Raw genomic sequence first — 24,723 nt, forward strand, 5'->3', positions numbered from 1 at the left:
CAGTTAGTACTAACCGCTGGAAAATGGGTCCGGTGGACGGAGCGAGTGGGGAAAATATTGGTTATGTTGATTAGGAACAAAATATATTGAGTACAGGCAACTAATATTTGCTAAAGCTGTAAAAACAAGAAAATAGAAAGTGGGTCCGGAGGTCGGAGCGAGTACAAAAAACGTTAATTTGATTGATTGGTATCATAATTAGTTAGATAAGCTTCAGATATTAGAGGAACCTAAAAGAAAGCGAAGCAAAATAACGGTTCGATGGTCGGAGCGGGTATGAAAATTCTTTAAATTTTGATATCTGATGCTAAACTAAAAATTAAACAGACTACTAAAACAATAAAATACTATTAAAACTCAAAAGATAAAGAGTGGGACCGGTGGTCGAAGCGAAATTAGTTTAAAATAGATCAAACGGGACAAAAGCTGAATATGTAACGGTGCAACCAGTGGTGGCATGTGAACAAAATTTTATCCATAAAAAAGATGGTATTAGACTATGAAAAGCTAAGAATAGAAAACAGGCTAAATTAGTTGATCCCCTACTAGTGAGGGATAAAAAAACTTAGAAAATTTATGTTGAGTTGTGTTAAGCACATTTAGAAAAGAGAACACAATATAGAAACATTGGTAAATACAAAACATGTTTAAGACATGATTAAAATTGGTGAAATTAATAATTGTTATTGACAAATTTACACTTGGTCAGGGATAGTGAATAAAAATTAATTGGGTATAGGGAATCACTATGACGAAAAAGTTGTAAACTTAAGGAAAGATTAAATTGTTAGAAGCATTTTTGGTTATAGCAGCAGATGATATGGCCAGGGACTGTTCAGTTGATGATATTGAAGCAAAACAATTGTCAACCAGTAATCCAGCAAATCTAGTTAAGTGATGACCCTAAGCTATGTATAAACATGTAACAGAACATTGTACAAATATATGTGGATACTTAAGAAATATTAGTTGTAAAATAGTAAAACACAGAGACATGATAAAGAACAATTTAATGGCAAGCAAAAATTAAACACAAAAAATAAATATAAAGCCCTAACATATGTAAGATAATGTAAAAAAGCATTGCAAGAACCTAAGTGGAATTAAAATAAAAAACTAATGAGAATGTAAACACTGATAAAAGTACCAGACAGCCGGAAATTAAAAAACTTAATAAATTCAGATAGATAATCGCATAGGCGTTTGCAATAAATTGTTTTTTACCAAGAATGAGATCGAAAAAATATTAAAATAAGTAGCCAAAGTTTGCGAAAGATTCCACTTGTAGTGGATGACACGTTAATATGGCGGTCTGATACTCTAAGCCTAAATCAATGGAACATCTGATTTTAAACACTCAAAAATGGAAAAATTGGCCACCCGGAGGCCGGAAAAGACTCACCAGGAATGCCTTGTGGGTTTACATGTTGAATTTAATTAACTTCGGGGTGAAATAATGGATATTTCTTTCTTTTAGAAGATGTTTTTGAGGACTCCATAGAAGCTGTTGTTTCGTTGGTGGAGATCTAGATCAACTTTTCTCTATGGTATACTGCCATACAAATCTTTAAGGTTACCATTGGCCTATGGTATACTGCCATACAAATTTCTGTGGTTGCCATAGGCCAATGGTGACGTGCCATACAAATCCTTATGGTTACCATTAGTCTATGGTATACTGCCATACAAATCTTTATGTTAGCCATAGGCTTTTGGGGTTTTGCCATACAAATCTCTATGGTAACCATAGGCGTATGGTATCTTGCCATATAAATTTCTATGGTAGCCATAGGCTTATGGGGTTGTGCCATACAAATCTCTATGGTAGCCATAGGCTTATGGTGTTGTGCCATACAAATCTCTATGGTAACCATAGGCGTATGGTATCTTGCCATACAAATTTCTATGGTAGCCATAGGTTGCCATAGATTACCATAGGCTTCTCTATGGCAAATTTTCCTAAGGGGCTACTTAGTAATAAGTAAAGAATAAGTATATTAAACTTTATGCTCATAGCTTTTTAATTAAATTAATAAACTTATATTTGTCACCAACAGTAATTAAAATTACTAACTAAATGAATTATCGACAATTAAAAAATTACCTAATTAAGCAGAAGTAGAAGAGATAAAATTGTACAGTTTCTTGCTATTTGCTAAGGAAACTAGATTTATGTCTATATAAACAAAGCAGGATATATATATATATATATATATATATATATATATATATATATATATATATATATATATATATATATATATATATATATATATATATATATATATATATATATATATATATATATATATGTATATATATATATGTATATATATATATATATATATATATATATATATATATATATATATATATATATATATATATATATATATATATATATATATATATATATATATATATATATATATACAATTTTTGAACACCTGTTTTGTCAAACCACGTCAGTGAAAGCCTCAATGTGTGAATGGAACAGTTATCCTGCTGGAAGAAAAATGGTCCTTCCCCGAAATATTGCCATAGAGTTGGGAGTGCAGCATTGTCCAGAATGTCCACTTACTCCTCAGAGTTCAGTATGTATATATATATATATATATATATATATATATATATATATATATATATATATATATACTGAAGCTTCCTCGGAGCCCCGATCTAAATCCCATAGAGCACCCTTTGGACGAATTAGAGCTCAGATTACATAGCCACCCTCACGGCAAGTATTCACTTCAGCTGTAATTGAAGTCTAAAAGTCAATTCCTATGGTCACCCATCAAAAACTCGTGGAAAGTCTTCTCAGACGTGTGCAGGCTGTCATCGATGGAAAAGGGGGGGGGCCAACATCATGTGCCTTAGAACGCTCTAAGTCCATACCATTGTGTGTCGGCATTCATTTGGCCAAATAATGTATAAAAACATTAGCACCGATACTAATTATTTTTGAGAATTGTGATTATCTAATTTTGGTAATAGGTGCAATTTGAAATTTTTAAAAAAATTGAATTAAAATACGAAATTATTGGGTAAAAGGCATTTCTTCATCTAAGAAAGCCATAAAAAATCGTCTAATTAACGCCAATGATGCATAATTATTTTTAGTAATCGGAACCACTGGTTTAATTTTAATTGATGTTACTTAATAAGTACTAAATATACCAATATTGGTACCTCTAGGGATATAAGTTTCTGAGGAGCACCGAAAGGGATCTATACATTGGAGAAAATTACTGATTACGGCAAATTTTGACTATCAGAATTTGACCTCGAGAAATAGAATTATGTCAAATGTTACCGAATATAAATATCTTTATTTTAATGAAATGAGCTTCCAAAAACGTGATTTTCCTTATCTGACAAAATGAAACTACTGAGAATGTAAGTAAGGGATAGGTACTTGACGGTTGTTTTAAGATAACTTTTGACTCTTGACTGATAGCAAAAGAGAAAACGGAGGGGAAACGATAACAAAAGAGAAAACGGACATATTGGGAGTTGAACTCAAGGAGCAGAACTTTGTTAAATGATACTGAATTGAACTAATATTTTTTTTAAAGGATGAACTTCTAAAACATGTTTTACTTAATCTGATAGCATAAATCCCTTGGGAAAGGTTTTAACTTTTATAAATGTAAAGCCACCGTGATAACTTTTATAAATGTTATGCTGAGGACAGCTAAACGTATTTGGATCTTTTTGGGTTTATTAAGAATAATTTTTATGATACTTAGACCAGTGCATATTCATACTTAAATAAACTATAAACACAGATAAAAAGAAAGGCCACAGAAAGTTATTCTCTTAGCAAATACACAATTATAAATATTCCCATTTCTTGCTCATAAATACTTCCTATGAAGTCATTGCAAAAAGTATTTTAATTAATTTTTGAACTTGTTGAGACGACCCGTTCAGTAAAATGGTCACTTAAATCTAAGCTAAAAATTTTAACCACTAGAGACTGAAACAATGATATAGTAACTAATTTTCTATAAACTATGCTTAATTACTCAACTATTCACTCTTTAAGCCCCAATCGAAATGTCAAACGGAAAAAACACACATCTTGAAAATCAGAGTTGGGCATCGATTGCAGTAATCGATTACAACTGTAATTGATTACAGATAATTACAGCTATGTAATCAATTACTTGTAATCACGATTACAAGTAATCAAAATTTTTGATTGCATCAGAGTAAAGCGAAAATGTAATCGATTACATTTTTCAATTACAGTAATCAATTACTTGTAATCATGATTACAAAGTTTGATTACAGCTGTAATCATGATTACATACTCGATTACAGTAATCAATTACTTGTAATCGTGATTACAACTTTCAAAAAATTTTGATTACAGCTGTAATCATGATTACAATTTTAATTACAGTAATCAATTATTTGTAATTATGATTCCAAGTAATTGCGATTACAAATAATCACAACGAAAACAATTACGGGTAATTATGATTGCAAGTAATCAAAATATATGATTGCATGTAATCATGACTACATGTAATTTGATTACATGTAGTTGTGATTACTTGTAATCAAACTATACGATTACAAGCTATTACACTTGTATACTATATGCAAATTCATTATGTAAGTATGTATGAGTTTATATACTTTTATGTACATAGAATATACGCTCTCATGAACGTACAATTTGTGATTCCTATATATACAATGTATGCACAAACGTTGTTTGTATGTACAATATTCATAATTATATTGTAATATACTTAATGCAATACGCATATGCTTAGTACATATAATTATGCATTTATGATACATGTACGCATGTATGTTAGTTTGTACGAAAAGGCAATGTTTTGTATCTTTGTATACATGGAAAATATATGTATGAACGCACATGAAAATAATTTTTATACGTTTGCATGATTTTATTTACTTAAGTGCATACATTGTATAAATTTACGATAATAGCACGTATACGTATGTATATAAAATTGTACGAATTTACGTACAATATGTGAGAATCATATTTAAAGGTACAATATATACACATAGTTGTGTAAATAAAATGCATACATGTACATTTATATGTACATCTATATATGTACATGCAAAGTATATACTTATGCTCAACGTACGTATGCACTTGTATAACTGCATACTTTGTTAATACTTATTCGCATATAATGCATGGATGTACAAAAAAATAGTTATATGCACAATGTACGTATGTACATACTACGTATACATGAACATAATTACAAGTAATGTATAAATACATGCGTACATTTAAATATATGTAATTACAATATACACAAACATTGTGCATACATTAAAAAAATTTACAATTAAAGCTGAAAACTAAATTTAAATATCGTTTGATTTTGTCATTTAACTTGCTTGAGTCATTATAAGTTAACTTACATGCATTTTATTTATTGCATTGTACACATATTTAGACGTAAATGTAATGTACATATGTATACGTGTAATGTATGTACGCATGTACAATGTATGTACATACATTCATGCATTGTACATGCATATATAGTACATATGGATATGCATACATGGAACGTGCGTGCATTGTACATGTGTGGATGCATTCTTTGGACATATATACATTGCACCATATGCATAGATAGGGATAGCATGCATGTACACATGTAAAATTTGCACGAAAGAATTATGCCCAATATATTTACGCACATATGTACTGTATATGTACATACGCATGTACATTATATGAACATTATATGTTCATTTCATCATATGTTATGCATGTCGAATGTATGTATGAATACATGTAAAATATAAATTGCCCAATGTACGTACAATCGTACACAAATGTATTATGCATATTTGGATACATACATTGAGCATGAACATATTGTATATATGTACATCTGTACATTGGACATGAATATCACGTACATGTAAACATACATATATTGTACATACTATATATATTGTACATATTACATATATACCTATATTGTACATGCATACATATATTATACTGTTCATAAATAAATTGCACAGGCATGCATGGGACATACATCGTACAGACAATGTATGTATGTTTGCACAAGCAACAAGCACTTGTATATACATGAGTACATGTGCATAGATATACATTATTTTATATACACAAATATTTGTATAAAATGCATATATTCATTGTGTACAAATGTACATGTCTACATTGTTTGCGCATACATACGTAATTATTAGCTATATACATACATACATAAATTTTATACTTCCAGTATAAGTGTATGTACATGTGTGTGAAACTAAAATGTCTGAACATATGCACTAGATAAAATCATATGTACATACATTTTAGTTACATTCATTTGTACGTATACAAATACGTACAAAATGCAGTACATGTAAATACGAGCAAAATGTATCATTATAAAATACATTATACTATCTATTGTAAAATATAATCATTTATAAGAATACAATAGTCTTGTAATCGTGTATTTAGATTACATGTAATCATAATTACATGTAATCAAATTACATGTAATCATGATTACATGTAATCATATATTTTGATTACTTGTAATCATAATTACCCGTAATCGTTTTCGTTGTGATTATTTGTAATCGCAATTACTTGGAATCATGATTACAAATAATTGATTACTGTAATCAAAATTGTAACCATGATTACAGCTGTAATCAAAATTTTTTGAAAGTTGTAATCACGATTACAAGTAATTGATTACTGTAATCGAGTATGTAATCATGATTACAGCTGTAATCAGACCTTGTAATCATGATTACAAGTAATTGATTACTGTAATTAATATTGTAATCATGATTACAGCTGTAATCAAAATTTTTGAAAATTGTAATCATGATTACGTACAAGTAATTGATTACTGTAATCAAAAAATGTAATCGATTACATTTTTGGCTAACTCTGTTGAAAATATTTAGCAATTATCTGATTTATGAATATTTAATGGTTTTTCGCGTGTACAAATCCTAGTTTTCTCTTTAAGGATTTAAAACAAAACCAAACGCAAAAGAAGAAAAAAAAGTTTTGTAAACAATTTTTACGGCTTTTATGCTAACCCCATTTAGATTTTAAATGTAAAGACAGAATTTTTGTTTATTTTATAAAATGTAAAACGTTCTAAGCAATAACGACATTTTAATGTTTTTAAACAAACCAAACAATGCTTTTTCCTTTAGCATGAAAATAAAAGAAGCATTTAAAAGGAACTGAAAATTTAAAACCATCCCAAAAACATGTTGTGGTATTTGAGGCACTTCACTTCTAGATCAATCACTTTTGGACAAATCACCTTCGATTTTAATTAAGTTTAGTGTCACGGGCCCACATGATTAAGTAAGTAATTAAATCAGTTTTTAGATTTTTAATTCGTAAATTGCCTAAGTTATAATAATTTTAAGAACTAAAATTGACATAAAAATGATTAACTTACATACATATAAATGACTGCAACTTTTTTTCTAATTTAAGCTGAAGAGAGCATTGCAAATTTAAAAGATAGACCTCTCAATTGATATAATAAAAATATATATTTATAATTTTAAAAAATATACAATAAAAATATTATTAAGAGTGATAAACTGTTCAATGCATGCAACTGATATTCCTTTCCTTGGAATAAAAATATTTGTTTAATATTTGCAAAAATAATTCGCACCTCTAATTACTAATCATTAGATTTGATTAAATTTGTTACTTTTTAAAATTGATTTTACTTGATATCCTCATTTTTTAATCTATATGCAAATAATAAGTCTTTCTAGCAATCAATTATGAAAGCATCATTCTTTTTAGCATTAAACTTCTTAAATTTTACGTATTTTTAATTTACGCATTTCTCAAAACGCTGTTTCGGAATTTTTAAAATTAAAAAATCAAAAACATTAAAGAAAAATTAAATTCTGAAATCTTTAATATCTTTTAGTTTCATAAAAATGAAATATTTTATTCCTAAGTTATTTTCAGTTCTTAACTTTTACTAACTTGACAACAAAAAAATTCATACATGTTTTGAAAAATATATTTATGTTGTTTTATGAAATAAAATTAAGTAATATAAGACATCAATGAATAAAGAAGAAAAGGCAAATGCACTAACTGAAATAAACTTATATTTTGTAGAGAAAAAGAAAGAAAGTATGAATCTTAAAATACTTAATTGTCTCCTGATTAATTAAAATAATCATCCTGATATTTGAATTAAAAATGAAAACATCCTGATTCTTTTATTCCGAGTGTTCCTTTTTCTATGATTTTGCTGGTTTAATATTTATTCATTAATTTTTATAACCAATAAGAAAGATTTCAGATAAGCTATATCAGATTTCTGTCATTTTAATTTTGAATTTGGGATCATAAGTTTCATTTTGCAGTTGAAGAGAGTTTAAAACATTTCTAACCTGAAAATAATGGACTTAGAAGGTCGGATTTTTGTGACTATCTGCATAAAAATTGCCACTCTTATATCAAAAGGAATATTGGGGAAAGGACAACCTTAGATGGTTAAAAAATGTCCAAATTTATAACTGCATCATAAAATATGTACTTTTTATTGAATATCTCTCTCAAAATTATCAGGTATCCCAAGTACAATCGAAACAGGGAAAAAACCCAAGTTGTCCAGCAAAAGTGATGATTCAGAAGACGTTCAGATTGAAATACGCACTGAGAAAAAAGTATGGTCGAAATTACTAAAATATAGCAAAATTTACCATGCTCTGGCTCTATGAGAGTAAAACTCTCTTTAAGTTTTGCCAAAGCAACTTAAATGATTTTGGTAAAATTAAAAATTAAATATAGTTTTATAATATGCGATGAAAATTTAAAAATATGACAATTTTATCAAGATATCTTAGAGCTCGGCATAAAACCATTTATTTGGTAAAATTTACTTTTCAGTTTTGTATTTTTTACTAAATGTGTTTTAATAAGTACAATAATTTTGAAATGCCGAATTACCGGTAAACCGTTATCATATGAATGGAAAAATTACCATACGAATGGTTTATATACCGTATATTTTAGTTTCATTACCAGGATCATAGTACGATAATTTTAACGGAATTTCTTTCTCTGTGAAGAGCGATATAAACATAAACTTAGAAAATTCGAACTATACGTTAAGTTTTGTGGGAGAAACTCCTGAAAAACAAAAATATTAGGATTTGGACAATACACTAAATTTAAGATAATTGACAAAGTCTTATAAGTCAATTTTAGTGATCCATGAAGCAAGAGTTCTGCAACAATGTCTGATGAATCCTTTATGATTTCACAGCTGTAAGAAAAGTTTCAAGAAACAGACTCAAAAAGCATCTAGCACCAAGTACTAACAGAATTATCTAAACCCAAAGCATTCGTAAATTTCAGGAAAAATTTGGTACAATATTTTACATGGTATGAAAGTCTGCACTTCTTGTAGAAGACAAGGCCATTTTAGCAAGTTCAAATCATAGATCTGAAACGATTCTTATTGACAGCACCATTGAAAACATTATTTTAAACTAGAACAATGATGAAGTGAACCATTGTTTTCCAGTTGAAAGTAATCAACACATGGGTAGCATTACATCATTCTTTTTAAACTTTTTCATAGTATTTAACAATGTTCATATGTTTTATTTGCTAGAAATTCTGTATATGCATTACTTAGTTAATAGTCATAATTTTTATTAAGTTTCAAAAATCTAAGCATTGATTTAATTATTTACTTTAGCATGTGTGTCTACTGCACTAAATTTCCTTAAAATCAAGGGTGTTTCGCTTATTGATCTGACGTAGAATGTGTAGTTTGTATTTATCCAAATTTTTTTTTTTTTTTTTTAAATAACGGCAGGCACTTGAACTCTCGTTCTTCACCTCGGAAGATGCCGGAAGTGTTGCTCATTTAGCGTTACCCAGTGGGCACCTGTGAACCTAAGTCACGGAGGCGAGCAACATTACCCACGCCACACTGCCACAAACCCGTTCATAGGGCGGGCCACATTCACACATCACACACAACAGAAGACAACACAGAGAGAAACATCCATGCCCAGAGCGGGATTCGAACCCGCAGCCATTGGCTTCGCAGTCAGGAACGCTAACCGCTCGGCCACCTGCCCGGCATTTATCCAAATTCAACTGATAAATATTATACGATGTGACTTGATTCAACAAGTTTAGACTGGTAATCACTTCAGATTCGAAAGTTTATTCAGAATAATTGTTTGCAAAATAGCTTATTAATTTTTAAAGTTATCTTTGCTTAATATTTTATGTGAAGAAAATAATATATTATAAATTGAATACTTAATATATAGTATCTATCTATATTATATAAAACGCTAATACGTACGTATGTATGTATCAATAAAACCGATGATATTTCTTTTCTCGCGCTGGCAACAGTTTTCATTTTTAATTGATTGGATTCGGTGCGCAAGAGCACGTAGTGAGCAACCAGATAACAATAACCAGAGTGAGCATTATCAGGTTGTTCAATTCAGATTCATGCACTAAAAACATGACAATATTTAATTTAAACTCAATTAGGAATTAATTAATTAATTGAAGTGAGAATGCTTTAAAAGGCTGCTGTTGAATTGATATTTTTCTACTGGGAGCTACCTAAACGTCTAAAAAACGTTTAAGTGTTTGTATTGAATGCATTGAATTTTTTTATATTTCGCGTTTATTTATGCATTGAATTTTCACGCTTTAAAATGCAGAATATTAGTGAAGTAATATTTGATAATTTATTTTGCTAATATGTTTCTTATTTAGCTAATGTTTTGATTTTTTCACCATGTACAATCTAAATAGCTAATATACTTTTTTAAAAGCCAATAAGAACATTGGTAGAATTCTTCTACATAGGTACAATACTATGTCTTTGATGATAAAATACTATGTCTTTGATGATAATATATTATGTCTTTGTGCTAGAACATTGTGTTCATTGGCAAGCGAGCGCAGCGAGCCATGGTTCACGGCGTGAACCACATAGGATTGCGTAGCAATCCTCGGGGGCTGGCGAGCGTTAGCGAGCAGGGGGCGGAGCCTCCTAGTATTTACTTAATATATTACTTAATATATTATACTATACTGACCGTCTTGGTAGACCTCACCAACACTTAGCTTCGCAGTTATTTATTGCACGGTGTGGAAATTTAGTCACATGATATTTCAAAAAAATAAGTGAATAAAGAATAATAATTAAAAAATGCTTTTCACAAGTGTACTGAAAAGGGAAAAAAAATTCTATTTATGTTAAGATGAAACGAAAAAAACAAAGGGCTCATTATTTTCAAAAGTCTCGTTGAGAACTATGTGTGGCGAAAGTATGATTATTTTCCCCGTTTCAGTGCGAATCTCCTTTTTTATTACTATTTTCTCCTTTTCAATATAAACAAAATTTCAAAAGTGTGCCTTTAGATTTTTATTTTTTTATTATTACTTTTTTATATTTTTGCGCCTGTTAGTTATTTTTAGTCGAAAAGAGGTTAAATTTGATTGGAAATAACATATAGCCTGCAATATTTATGAAACCATAACTTGTACTGCCATCAGGAAAGAACTTCAGTTGAAGTTTAAATACTGTAACTTGTCGGAAAATGGTCATAAATTTACCAGTGACCATAAATTCTTTTTTGAGATGAATTATATTTGTCGTAATCAAGGAAAGATTGAAACTAGAATTCATAGGAGTCCCTGTCTTTTTTGTTTATTTATGAACATATCTCGCCATTTTGCTGTTCACTTTAAATGCGCGAAAAGGTAAATCAATAATTATCTTTCTATAATTTATCGAGATATTTTTTATGAATGCACCAAAGAATTAGATTGACAATAGTTCTCCATTTGCATGGCACTTACATTCTTAATTTTCAATTGTAATATCTTTCATTATTATATAATAGTCTCGATATATAATCTTCATTATGTGTTATACACTACCATTCCCTTTGTAACTATTTATTTGCTATTTTCAAAGGTTTCTTAATTGAAAATCAATATTCTCATTAGGGACAATCAATATTCTCATACTTTCATTTTAGGCTAATACTTTTTAAAAATATCCAACTTTTGTGTTTTATTTCCAAACATCTATTCTAAACTTTTAAAAAAGAATGTTACAATTTCAAATATTATACCTAAACCAGAATAATCCTTATAATTTACAAGCAATTTTCTACTCAAAAAGTTAAATACCGATGCATTAAATAGTTTTGATAGAATCAATATTCATAAAAGTTTTAGCAAAAATTCAGAGAAAGATTATTAAAACAGCTTTATCAAAAGTTGATGTGATTAAAAATTGTATTAATGATGATGGAAAAATTTTATTGATGCATGATGTTAACTGTTTATGAAAAAAAAGCAGAGTTAATAAAATATAACGTTGCAAGCATTTGAAAATATTTTTTTCTAATAAACTTAAATAGACATCAATATTTTAGTAACGGTTAAAACAATTCTACATTTATAGTTATGAACGTAAGTTGTAATCAGTTTGTTAGGCGATTTATGCCTATAAAACCAAGATGGGACAGTAACATCGAAATTGTGCTCTGACAAGTCTTGGCGAGTTTTGAAAAACCAATCCCATTCCCTCTTTCTTTTTACTTTCTGTTTAATTTCTATAATTATTTAATCTAATTTGAAATTTTTCTGAATTCCTTCTCTTAGAATGTTTACAGATAACATTTGTTTCATATTATTCTGATGTTATTCTGATATCTGATACGCATCCATACACAATAAATCGAAAATTAGCACGTTTATTCTTTGTAACCAAATAGAATATGAAGTCTTACAGAATATTTTATGACCAACTAGACGTCTCCAATGACCAATTGGTGCACCTTTTTAAATAAGACCCATTTAAACTATTTCAAGATTCGAAATCACACAGTTAAAAATCAAGACAATTTTTAAGAATGAACTCATATTGTACAAAAAAGAGTGGATTTTTTGTTTCTTACATATCGTATAGTATCATAGTTATTGTGGTGAATTTGTTATTAAAATGTTCATTACAATATATGTTTACTTACTATTTCTACTAACTATTATACTAACTATTTCAGTGACGCTTTTAACAGATAATAAAGCAAATTGGCAGTGACCAAGCATGAATTTTCTTTAAAATATATCCACTGCTATTCCAACGACTTTTGACCACTTTATATGAACTAATTTAAGCATCAGTTCAGTTCAGTAATAATATTGTTATTGAGCCTATTTTTAGGTTTCGGTGCGAAAGCGGTAATGTTTTTTTAACCAATTCAACCTGAACCTTAAAAAAATCGGTGTATCGGACAAATGTATACCAGGTAATGGTAGTTTTCCTTATGCAATGTTATTTGCATACCGGACAGCGGAACTTAGTATCAGTGTAGTGTATCAGTGTAGGATATATCGGGCAAATATATCGCATGCAGAGAGATTAAACTTAAAAAATATTCAATATATAGCTTATAACATTGTATAAAGTTCTTTCTAATTCATCATAAGAAGAAACATGCCGGCAGCAATCGGGGCTTTCATACTCAATATTATAAAAACTAAAAGTCAGTTTAACCGAACCTATCCTATGATTGGTCGAAATTTACTTCCCAATAGCAAAATGACTTTTATTGAACCGACTGATCGGTGTAATAATCGCTCCAAAGAAAAAATTAGAAACTTTGTTAAAATTATATTGTGCACCTATTTGCTATTATTAATTATGAGAGTCAAAGAATTTAATTTCAAGGGTTTTTAAGCCAAAACGACTAACTGTGATACATTTCTTAAGTTAAAGGAATATCTAGAACTGAACTTTCACAAGAATAGTCTGAGGTTCGAATCCCAGCGATTGAATTTTATCTTTGAATTTCTTCTCCAGAAAGATTGATAACATTTTAAAATGCTTTATTCAGCTTTTAAATTATTATTTTTCAGTATAAATTAATTTCTTAAGAAAATTACAAAAAACAAAAAAAATAATAATTCATGTTTATTTTCATTTCTTAACTAACATATATAGATTATATAAAAAATTACAAAATTTCAATTTAAAATTTAAATTACAAAATTTTTCAATCTGATTCCGTATTTTCTAAGAACTTTACAAAATTTTAATTTAAATTTTAAGTTAATTTTTTTTTAAATAAACCATACATTTCAATTAAATAATGTTAAAAAAAAATAAATATCTATTATTGCTTTGCATGTTTACTTCTTATTTTTTAATTAACATATAGATTATTTAAAAAAATTGCAAAACTTTAATTTAAATTATTTTAAATGACAAAATTTTTCATCCTAATTCTGTATTTTCAAAAATATTTTACGTTAAACATTTTTTAAATAATCCATACACTTTAATTAAAAAATTTAAAAAAAAATCTATTGTTTTGATTTTAAAAATTTAATTTTCAAAAAAAAATTAATTTAATAAAAAATAATAATAAACTCAGGAGATAGCCTAACCGTTACACCAGGAATACGCAGCAGTTGAAAGTTTTTGCTAGTTTGAAAGTAAATAAACTGAAAATTTGGCGCAGCATATTTTACCCTATATTGCGGCTAATTTGTATCCAATTCAGGTTTTGAACCATGTTCTTTAATTTGAGCCTAACTTTGCTTTAATAGGAATTATTGCAATGCGTATTTCTATAGTTAGTGAAGTTTAATGAGATATTTCATTTTTTCTCGACATTCGCTTGCTTCACTTTTTTTTAAACATTTTACAACAATGGTGTTTTTATGGCAACGCTATATTGAAACAATGAAAAAACATATTTTTCAGTATTGCTTGAGAGCAGCTGAAATAAGAGAGATATAAAATATCGCTAAACGATCTAAAAAATATTAGCAATTTGTAACAAAAAAATCATCCCTATCGGTGAAGTCATTCGAAGGATATTAGAGAAAAATTAATCTGTAACAATGGTTTTCAGCAATGAGATTCGGTATTTTCGAATTTGAGCCCGAACTAAATGGCGCCGGAAAGTGGTGTATGCTTACAAACCATAAAATAAAATTTTGTATAGTGTAGAAAGGAACACGATCTAAATAAATGTTACAGTTCTCGAGTTATTAGCAAGCATACACCAAGACAGACTTTCGCTTTTAATATAAATTAAGAGAGAGATAATACATAAAATCTGAGTTTACCTATGCAGTCGAGCACTGATTGTCCAAACACCGATTGACCAGATTAACAAGTATTCTAGATAGTTTAGGGACCATTTCCCAGCTTCTTCAAAAAAGCTTAATAAATAAAAAAGGAAGGAAGAAAAGAGGAGGAAAAAAAAAGGAAGAAAAATATAAAATTACCTTCTTTATTTTCAGAATATCTGTAAGGGATCGAAAAATGCCTTCTTTTGTATCTCGGTGACTTTGAAAATAACATCTCGTTCTTTCTTCCCAATTTCAATGAGGGTGGCGATTAGTTTCTAATAAGGGAGCAGGCTTCTAATAAAATTTCAAAAAATAAAACTAAGCACTTTTAACTAAAAAATTAAAATTTTTGTTCGCAACTGCAATTGCTAATCCTAAAGTCTGAAAGAAGCGTGAAGTTAAAGTTACTTAAAAAAATTTTCATGGCATTTTTTAATGTCCAATTTTCCGGATTTTCCGTTGTCCGGATTGGCCTTCCGGATAATCGGAGCTCTACTGTATTTTAAAACTTACAAACAAGAGTTTTAAAAACAGATTTGATACGTTTTTCGTGTTTTAACGAACACTTTGATGAAGCAAGTAAAAAATTAAATAGTAAAGTAAAAAAATAGGAAACTATCTTCGTGTGTGGGAGTAAGAAAGATCCCGAATTGAACAAAGTTATATTATTAAATTGCCATTGGAAATAAAAATGAAAAATATCATTAAATTGGACAATGAATATTATTAAAAATTAAAGTATATTTCCTCCCACTTCTTTGTTTGAAAACGTCTTTAATTTATAAAAATTTATAGAAAGCATTTTTCGTATGCTTTTAAAATATTCTACTGCGATAAAATCAATCCCAGTATAGAATAAGATCATTTGTTTTATAAAATCAATATTTAATTTTCGTCATAAGTCAAAACTTATTTTCCCTAAATATTCAATAGTGCAAGTTTTAAACAGATTCTTCTAGAATTTATATTTTAATTTAAAATATAAACAATTTATGATAAACAATTTTATGCAGAATACATAGTAGGCACGCTTAAATAAAATTTTCTGCTTCTGATTTTTATGCTTTAAAAATGTCAATACTCTGTTTCGAAACTCGTACTTTGCAGTTTTATACTATGTTTCGATGCTAATTATAAAATAGTTTTTTCATCATTCCTATTATACAATTCTGATTGCGATAATTAGTAATATAAATTTTTACCAATTTTCATAACAGAAATAACAGAAATATTTTTTTTCCATTTATTTAATCGAAGGCAAGCAAAGCTTGGCATGGTTGGGAAGTGCTTCAAGATACGCGATGGGACATTTTCCAACATTATTGATTTCTTCTTTATAATATTTCCTACCCTAATAAAGATAACAATGCCTTAAAACATTTTTCATTTAATTCACTTTGGTTATTGGCGATGATGGATATTAAACACTTGTTTTTTTTTATCTAAAAACAATGCAACTAAGTGATTGTTACTTGAAAGTTTAGTATTTTTCCTAAAATTTACATTGTAATTACTGTAAATAGTACCAAAACTTGCTCTGAAGAAGAGAGTACTAACACTAAATGTGGCAACTCAAAGCATTGATTTTAAGTTGGCGATATTTCACTCAACAGAAAAAAAAGTAACTGAAATATTTTTTCATGAATTTTCTATAACAAAGAGCAAAAAGATTAAATGTATTTCATTTATAATTATTTTATACTAGATTTCATTATTGCACTAAATGAATTAATTTTCGTGCTTATAGTGAATTGAATAAAATTGGTGTGTATGAACCCGTCGATCTTCTACACAAAATAAATCAGATGACGTAGTTCTTAAAAAATCTTATGACTTCTGTTCTCCGCTTTTCAAACCACTGGTTTCTCTTCATCCTCTTTATTTTGAAAATATTTTTTTAAACTAATATAGCAGCTTTTTTTTCAGCTAGCTACTTTTTTTATTCTGGTTTTTATGAAGTTTATTTTTTATAAAACAAACCCTTCTCAAACAGTAATGTATTTCATAATTTCGTAAATTTCTAATTTTTTGTACATGGTCGAAATAAAAACAGAGAACCGTTTAAAATTGAATGAAAAAGGAAAATGATGTGGGATAAAAAAAAAAGAAGTTAAATTTGTAAAGTAATAATAAATATTCATAATTTCAAGCAAAACTTAAACAAGAAAAAAAAATTTACTTCAATTAATAAAGTGCGAATTATATTATTAAGTTACTCATAACGTTAAGGAAATAAATTTACTTATAACTGCATTAAAAATAATAAAAAGTACTTCGAAAGTTCTAGTTTGTATTGAGAAGAAGAGAGGAGAATTTTAGGAAAAAAAGAATTTTGTTTTGATGGGAAGCAACTTAAGAGGCCCTTCCTCTCCCAACCGAACTCAACTGTCGATGGGGTGGCGAAATTTTAAGTATATTTCCAATCATCTTTATTTAATTTCCGAAAATAAACTGAGACTATATATTTACTCTATTTGGCAGTATCTTTCGATACATGCAAAGTACAAGGTCACCACCCAACCACAAGTTGAGATATAAAGCGTGCGGTATTGTCAAATTTATGCCAATACAATTCCGCATTCAACAGCTTTTGATAGATAATTAAATAGTATACATTTGATTTTTGACAAGTATCTTCGTTTTTATACAACTCTTGTTAAAAGACCACAAATTGCGTCTTATTATTGCTTTAAAGTTTTGGGAAAAAAGTCATAGTTTTAAAAATTATCAAGCTCTCTTTCTTTGCTCTTCAAGCTCTCTTCTTAATCTTTTAAAGCGAATCCTTTATTTTCTATCTATCTTGAAAAGCATTATACTTCCTAATAATCTTATATCATCAAATATTTGTACGAAAAATATCAAGAAAATACAGATTAATAATTTAAACTAAACTCCAAAATGGCGATGGTAGATGCCTCTTAACTATTTATGTTTTCAATTTAAAATAATGATTCCTTTTTGAACGAAAGCTAATACTTTCACGCCCACATATTTTATAAAATATAAAGAAATATCCGATTACAATATTTACGATCTTTCATGAATGCAATTTTGCATTTTCTAAAAAAGTCATTTCGAAGGAGAACCGAACATTTTTGAGGACGAGGGATTAAACTTTAAGAATGATTATTTTCAAACTCAAATTCATTATTGTTTTAGGAAGTCATAAATTTTAATTTTCAAGCAATTTTTACCCTTACAGATTTAATTGGTTTTATGAGGCACATAAAATTTTTAAGACCTTAGAGACGAGTTAATAGCAATTGAAATAGTTACCAATGCTCCATTAAACGCACAATAATGGTTCTTAAAAATATATTACGTACTTATAAAAAGACTTTATGCCTTTATAAAATGTCTAAGATTTCAGCATAAAGTTTTAAACTACTAACTTCAAGGTATCATTTTGTTAGCCATAAATTATCTAATATTTCTCGATTTAATTTCAAATTCAAGATCTTATATTTATTTTTTTACTTGTCTTTCGTCCCAAGGCTGTATCATTTTCAATAAGAGTTTTACCATATTAAAAGAATTTGTGACCCATATTTAATGATAATGGATTGTTGCATTGAGCGAAAATAAATTATTTTTCAGTCAAAGTTTTTATCGCTATATGAATATAAGTAAAATGTCTCGATAATTCTGAAATTAAGTAAAACAAGTCAAAGCTAGTTTAGGCTCAAAATAAGTCGAAACAAATGAAAATAAACCCAAAGAGATCTAATTATTTTGTTATTTTTTCAGAACTGTTATGAGCGAAAAGCATTGTTATAGTTTTCTGTTTTATAAGCATTGTTGTAATCAGATGAATTCGTTATCAGTAATTTTTCAGTTATCAGTTCAGACTTTAAAGTTTCCCCTATTCCACCTATAAGGAAAAGAGATAAAAGATCGAATTTACTAAGATTGAATAGATTTTTAAAAATATTGAATGTGTCTATTTTCACTTTTTCTACCCGATGTATATTTTTCGACGTATTTGACTGTTTCCAAGCTTTTTTACACCCTGTATAAAATTTCTTTTTAACCTTTTTAAAAATGATTGAAATATTTCATAAATCTTTTCTACACTTTTTGCACACATATTATTGCTTTCAGTTTTAAAATACTACTTATATCTTCAAAATTCTTAAATTGAACAATAATATAAGACCACCAGTGCTTAAGAATGATAAAGGCCTACAAAAACTGCTTACTTAGAGTTCTGAACAAACTTATTCAATTTTTGAATAAAATAGAAAAAATTCGTTAATTAAATTCTTATTATATTAAACTTTTGTAATCTTACATTAACTCTTAGGTATTAACTTAATTTTGCCAAGATTAAGAAATTCTTTGTAGAGCATAAAAACTGATTAGATGAATATTAAAAGATTAACATTGTTTCCTGCCAATAGAAGCAGAAGAATAAGTTATTTAATCCCTCTGTTGTAGTAAACACAATGAAGGAATTCACAAAATCTCGTATTTTCTTTTCACATCTAAAATCACTTCCTGAAAGTACAACAGGAAATATTATTTATTTATTTAAGAGTTAAGGAGCTTCGTCTTATCAATTTTTAAGGAATGTGTTTATTTATTTAGAATTGTTACATTCACCTAGTATGTTTAATAATTCTTCAAAGACGTATCAAAATGAATGAATGAAATGTTACGCATACTATTCCTTCTTTATTTTTTTAATTCAATACTGAAGCTGCAATTGAGAGTAAATTATATTTTAAAATAATTTATTATTAAGAGTCAATTATTTCTAATAGGTGTGCTTTTGTTACTTCAGTAGCTATGAAAATATTTTCAAGCATAGTAATGAGGTTATTATGGAATATTTTTAACTGTGAGTACATTAATTGATGTATAAGAACTATCAAAAAGTGATTATTTTTTAAAAAAAGCTTCTCATCATTTACTCATTTTATTTTTCACCTAATCCATTAATATTCATATTATTGATTTTTAATGAGCAATAAAACTTAAATAACTTAATTTTTGTCAGTTTAAATTTCAAAAAATGAGTATTATATTTTCAATGCAATTTTTAGTGTTGTCAATGTAATTTTTCTTGAAATAATAATCTGCAATATAACTTGCTTATAATTTCAATATAATTTCACTTGTGAAAACTTTTTTTTTTTTAAATTACTCATTATTATGTATATATGCTTAAAGTAAACAAGAAGCAAGAAAAAGTTCGCAATTGAGTTAAAGTTAGTGCAAAGAAAAAATACCATATGAAACAAATCAATAAAAATAAGCTTTAATTTAATTTTAGTTAAGTTAAGAGTTGGAAATGAGATTTTATCTCCATACACATTTGGATTCATTATCGAGAATAGATTAAAATGATAGTAATAATTATGAGTTTTAACCTAACGATACACTTTCACCCCTTTAAGGCTACAATTAAGGACTAGAAGCGAAAAATTTTAGCCACATTGTAAAGCTAATTAATACAAACATTTGCAAGAAAATATAAAAAAGAAAACATCTAGTTAAAGAATGACTGCGTAGATTTAAAATTATAAGCATGTGCTTCAAACCCCGGTTCTATGAGCACTAAAAAAATCAAAATTGAGCTCAAAAATTTTCCACACACACTTAATAATTAACAAGTAAAGTTGAAATAACAATAAATGGTAAAAAATGGTAATAATGGTTGAAATTGAAAATATTGCCAGCAATTGAAACTACTGGTTAGATGCTGTTTTAATACAGTGCATATATGCTAACATAGGTATAAAGGTACTTTCTATAGGCACTAGGGAAATAGGTTTTTTGCGGCCCCTCCGAATGAAATAAGCGTTGAAGAAAATGGCAAGATTATGGAAAATTTTAACTACCATGACAGGGAACACAATCGTGCCAAATTATAATGAAAACAGTTAATCTTCATTTTGATGGGATGAAGCTCTAAAAACGTGTTTCACTTAATTTAATAAAGTTAAGCCATTGTGAAAGGCAACAAATAATAAAAAATAAATAAAAAAATTGGAGTGTTTTTCAGCTTTTTCAAATTTGCGGGCGTCTTTCAGTTTTGTACATGATTTCGTAATTTTTATCAGTAGAGATTTACTCATTATTTAATTTTTTTCACTTAGTCATAGAACGTGTATTCAAGTAAACATTAAATATAATTAGTTTGATAATTGATGTTATGATGATAATGCATATTATTGTAATCAGGTTGATCACTTCAAATTAGAATAAATAGAATAACAAATAGCAAGACAAAATTAATAAATTAAAGCATATTTTATAACTTCATGCGTACTTTATGTGTATTTTGATAATAGAAAAGTAAAATTACAATTGAAAGATTGTTAAATTGCTTTACTGGCTCAGAATTTTTATAGACACGAAAATTTCAATAGAAGAAAAATCAAAATTTCACAAACTATGCAATGTATTGTAGTATATAATTACTAGTTTTTAAAGTAAAGGGTTCATTTCTGAATTTAAAAATCAATAAAGAAAATTAGGAGTAAAAATAAAATAAAAACTATAGTATTATTATTTTCATTTTTGTTAAATGAAGAGACTTGAAAAGTTCTATTTAAGTTTTAAAGTTTTTGTAGTAAAGGAACATCAAGAACCAAAGTTTTTATGTGCCAAATAAATATATATTTTTATCTACTTATCAATAAGATTCTTGGAAACGTAGATAAAAGCTTTTTTGGTAGTTACAAAAGCGTAAATTGCTACGTTTCAGGAAACAAATAGAAACGTTTCTGTAGCGTAAATATTTTTGTACGTTACGGAAATAATATATTAAACAGGGTTCTGAAAACCATTAAAGCTATGTGTACTTTAACGCACAGGTAGCTATAAAATAGCAACTATTTTTCAAACTACTCGCAATAGTCTCAGATTATTGCGCATTACAATATTCTACCAATTCACGGTGTTTTGTATTTAAAAATTCAGCGATTAGATAATAAAATTTCATTAATCCATTTGCAAAAATGAAGATATATACGTGAAAAATAAGGAATTAAAATGTGATTATTATTTTTTATTATCGTAGTTTATTTGCTCCTTGTTATAGTTTAAAGTTTTTGCGATGTTTCAGTTAATCTAAAATTAATTACAGATTAAATTATTTATGATACAATAATTTAAATGAACGCTTTTCAAAAAAACAGTTTTGAAAGTTTTTTTTTATAAAAAGGTACTTTAAGCTACATAAAAGCTCAGCATCGCCTTAATTTAGAAAGTAAAGCAAATAGAAAAATTAATTTATGCTTTGAAAGCAATCAGATATAGAGAGAAAAAAATTAAATTTGCTTCAATTCGAAAAGGAATTTATTCAAAAAAAATATATGTAAGAGATAACATATTATAAAAGAAATAATTGTGCTTAAAAAAGATTTATCAAGAAACTCGTGAAAAATACTTGGAAAAAAATTAATTAGTTTTAAATGTTTACAAAATGTTCTAAGAATATGATAGCTTTTTAATAGCTATATATCATTCTTAGAAGAAATATTTGCATCTTAATCATTCTACAAAAAAATAATTAAAGCTGTTTAACTTAATTTCTTTTTAGTAAATTGTATTTTATCATCATCATAAAATTCTCTGGTATATAACTCTTTATTTAATTATCTCTCATTTTATAATTTTGGATGCTATATTTTAACGATACTACATAATATGTTTGCATTGTTAAAAACATTTAATGAATACAATTTAAGTTTTATACGTAAATTAAATTAGATAAACAAATTGTAATTAGATTTAGTAATGAAGATTTAGTTACTAATTACGATTTAGTTACTAATTACGTTCAATAGTTATATAAAGAAACTTATTTTTTGTCGAACAAGTATATTAATTTTTTTAAATTTTGAATTAGTTCATTGAGTTCACATTTTAGAAAAGAATGCGATTTTGTATAGACTATTTTGATTCAATAATGCTGTATGCACATAGTTTTGAAATTAAACCTAAATGAGCTTATTTTTAAAGAAAAGAAATTAGAATGGAATAAATCTGCAATTAAACCTGATATCAGTTCAAAAAATGAGATTTTGCATTGCTTTGTGTAATTAGTTACAAAACTCCCTTTAAGCTAAGCAAATATATTTTTTCAATCTAATTTAGTTCTTCAACTTCAAACTTAAGAAAACAAATCATATTATAAAATTTTGAACATTTGAATTTCGTAATGTTAAGCGCTGCAAGTTTAAAAAAACTCACTTTTCACAAAAAAATGTAATTAGAAATACCGAATTCATTTTATCAACTTCCTTTTTTAAGGTTTAACATATACATAATAAGTTTAACGTATACATAACAAGTTTCGTATGTACATAGCAGGTATAACTTATAAATATAGTTTATGAAAGTATGGCACGTAGAGTTTTTAATGCCATTTTTATTTTCTTCGACATGTTTATATAGAAATTTGTTAGTTATTATTTATAACTGTCTGTTATTAATTCATGATCATGAGTTATTGGATCTTTTATTGTAACTTATAACTAATGAAAATGGTCTATTTTGCTTGAGAGAGTTTTAAGTATGGAAAATAAACCAAACCAAGTTTAAATGCTTCATTTCTTTTTCATTGTTCGAAAAACTATTATCTTCTCAATTTTGACCAGCGAAACAGCTCATGTGATGCAAAAAGTCAAAATTATATTATTGACCATTACTAAATGTTACAAAAGTTAGTTATAAAAAGTTTCAAAAATATAAACAGCGTCATTGTTTATTTGGCAAAGCTCATAAATATGTGCTTTTTTTGCAACTTCAACTTAATTATTTCTAAACAGTTTCTGACAGTTTTAAGATAGCACTTAAATATCGCACATATATTCTAAAAATAACATTCCAGAAATATTTCATCTTTAACCAAAACAAGATTGTGTGCCAGAAGGAATGTATAAATCAAAAGGTGTTTAAAGTATCAACAAAACTGAGTAACAAACAATATAGAAATAAATAAAAATAAGTAAAGAAAATTTTTGTTTTTCAGAAAGAAATGAATTTGAGATGAAATACCTCTGAGATCCCATGAAATTCAGTAGTACTAGTAACCTTCAAGTAAAGGGTTATGATCAGTAAATGTAGTGGAAGAAAAACCATTGTTTTACCATTTTATTACGAATCCAAAGATATTTATTTTTTCTTTTTGATGAAAAGATATATGAACAAGAATTCCATATGTAATTTCCTTTGAGAAAATTCTTTTTCCCTTTCCCCCAAGTATTTTTTTAAAAGTAGTAAGTCTAGCTTATTTCTATTAAATTTTATAAATGAAATGTAATACTTTTTGCTTTATAAAATAGTCTTTTGTTCAATAATTTTTGTTTGAAAGAATAAAATGCATTCTTTTAAAACTATGAACACAACTTTGAAGTTTTATATCTTCTATTTGGATGTCGTCTGATATTATTTTACTTATGAGATGTTTTTCCCCAAAAATACTTCCATGTATTCTATGCAATTTATTTATATTCTTGTTTGGCGTGAATTTATTTCTTCGCCAAAGCTGAATTGATAACTTAATTTAAATTCAACATAACTCGCAT

At 27.5% G+C, this 24,723-nt stretch overlaps 2 protein-coding genes across 2 annotated transcripts in view; both read left to right on the top strand.

Annotated features, from left to right (window-relative positions):
* Positions 1-24,723, top strand: part of LOC147808016 (uncharacterized) — a 67,561-nt gene that overhangs the window by 14,537 nt on the left and 28,301 nt on the right. The window lies entirely within an intron of this gene.
* LOC107442186 (guanylate cyclase 32E-like) overlaps positions 19,801-24,723 on the top strand; it is a 123,133-nt gene continuing 118,210 nt past the window's right edge. The window contains exon 1 of the mRNA XM_087165809.1: positions 19,801-20,024. The gene's annotated coding sequence lies outside the window, so the exon portion shown is untranslated. The remainder of the gene's footprint in view (positions 20,025-24,723) is intronic.

Source organism: Parasteatoda tepidariorum, chromosome 6 (genome assembly GCF_982258835.1).
Source record: "Parasteatoda tepidariorum strain Cologne lab strain chromosome 6, Ptep-v5.0, whole genome shotgun sequence".
Lineage (NCBI taxonomy): Eukaryota > Metazoa > Arthropoda > Arachnida > Araneae > Theridiidae > Parasteatoda > Parasteatoda tepidariorum.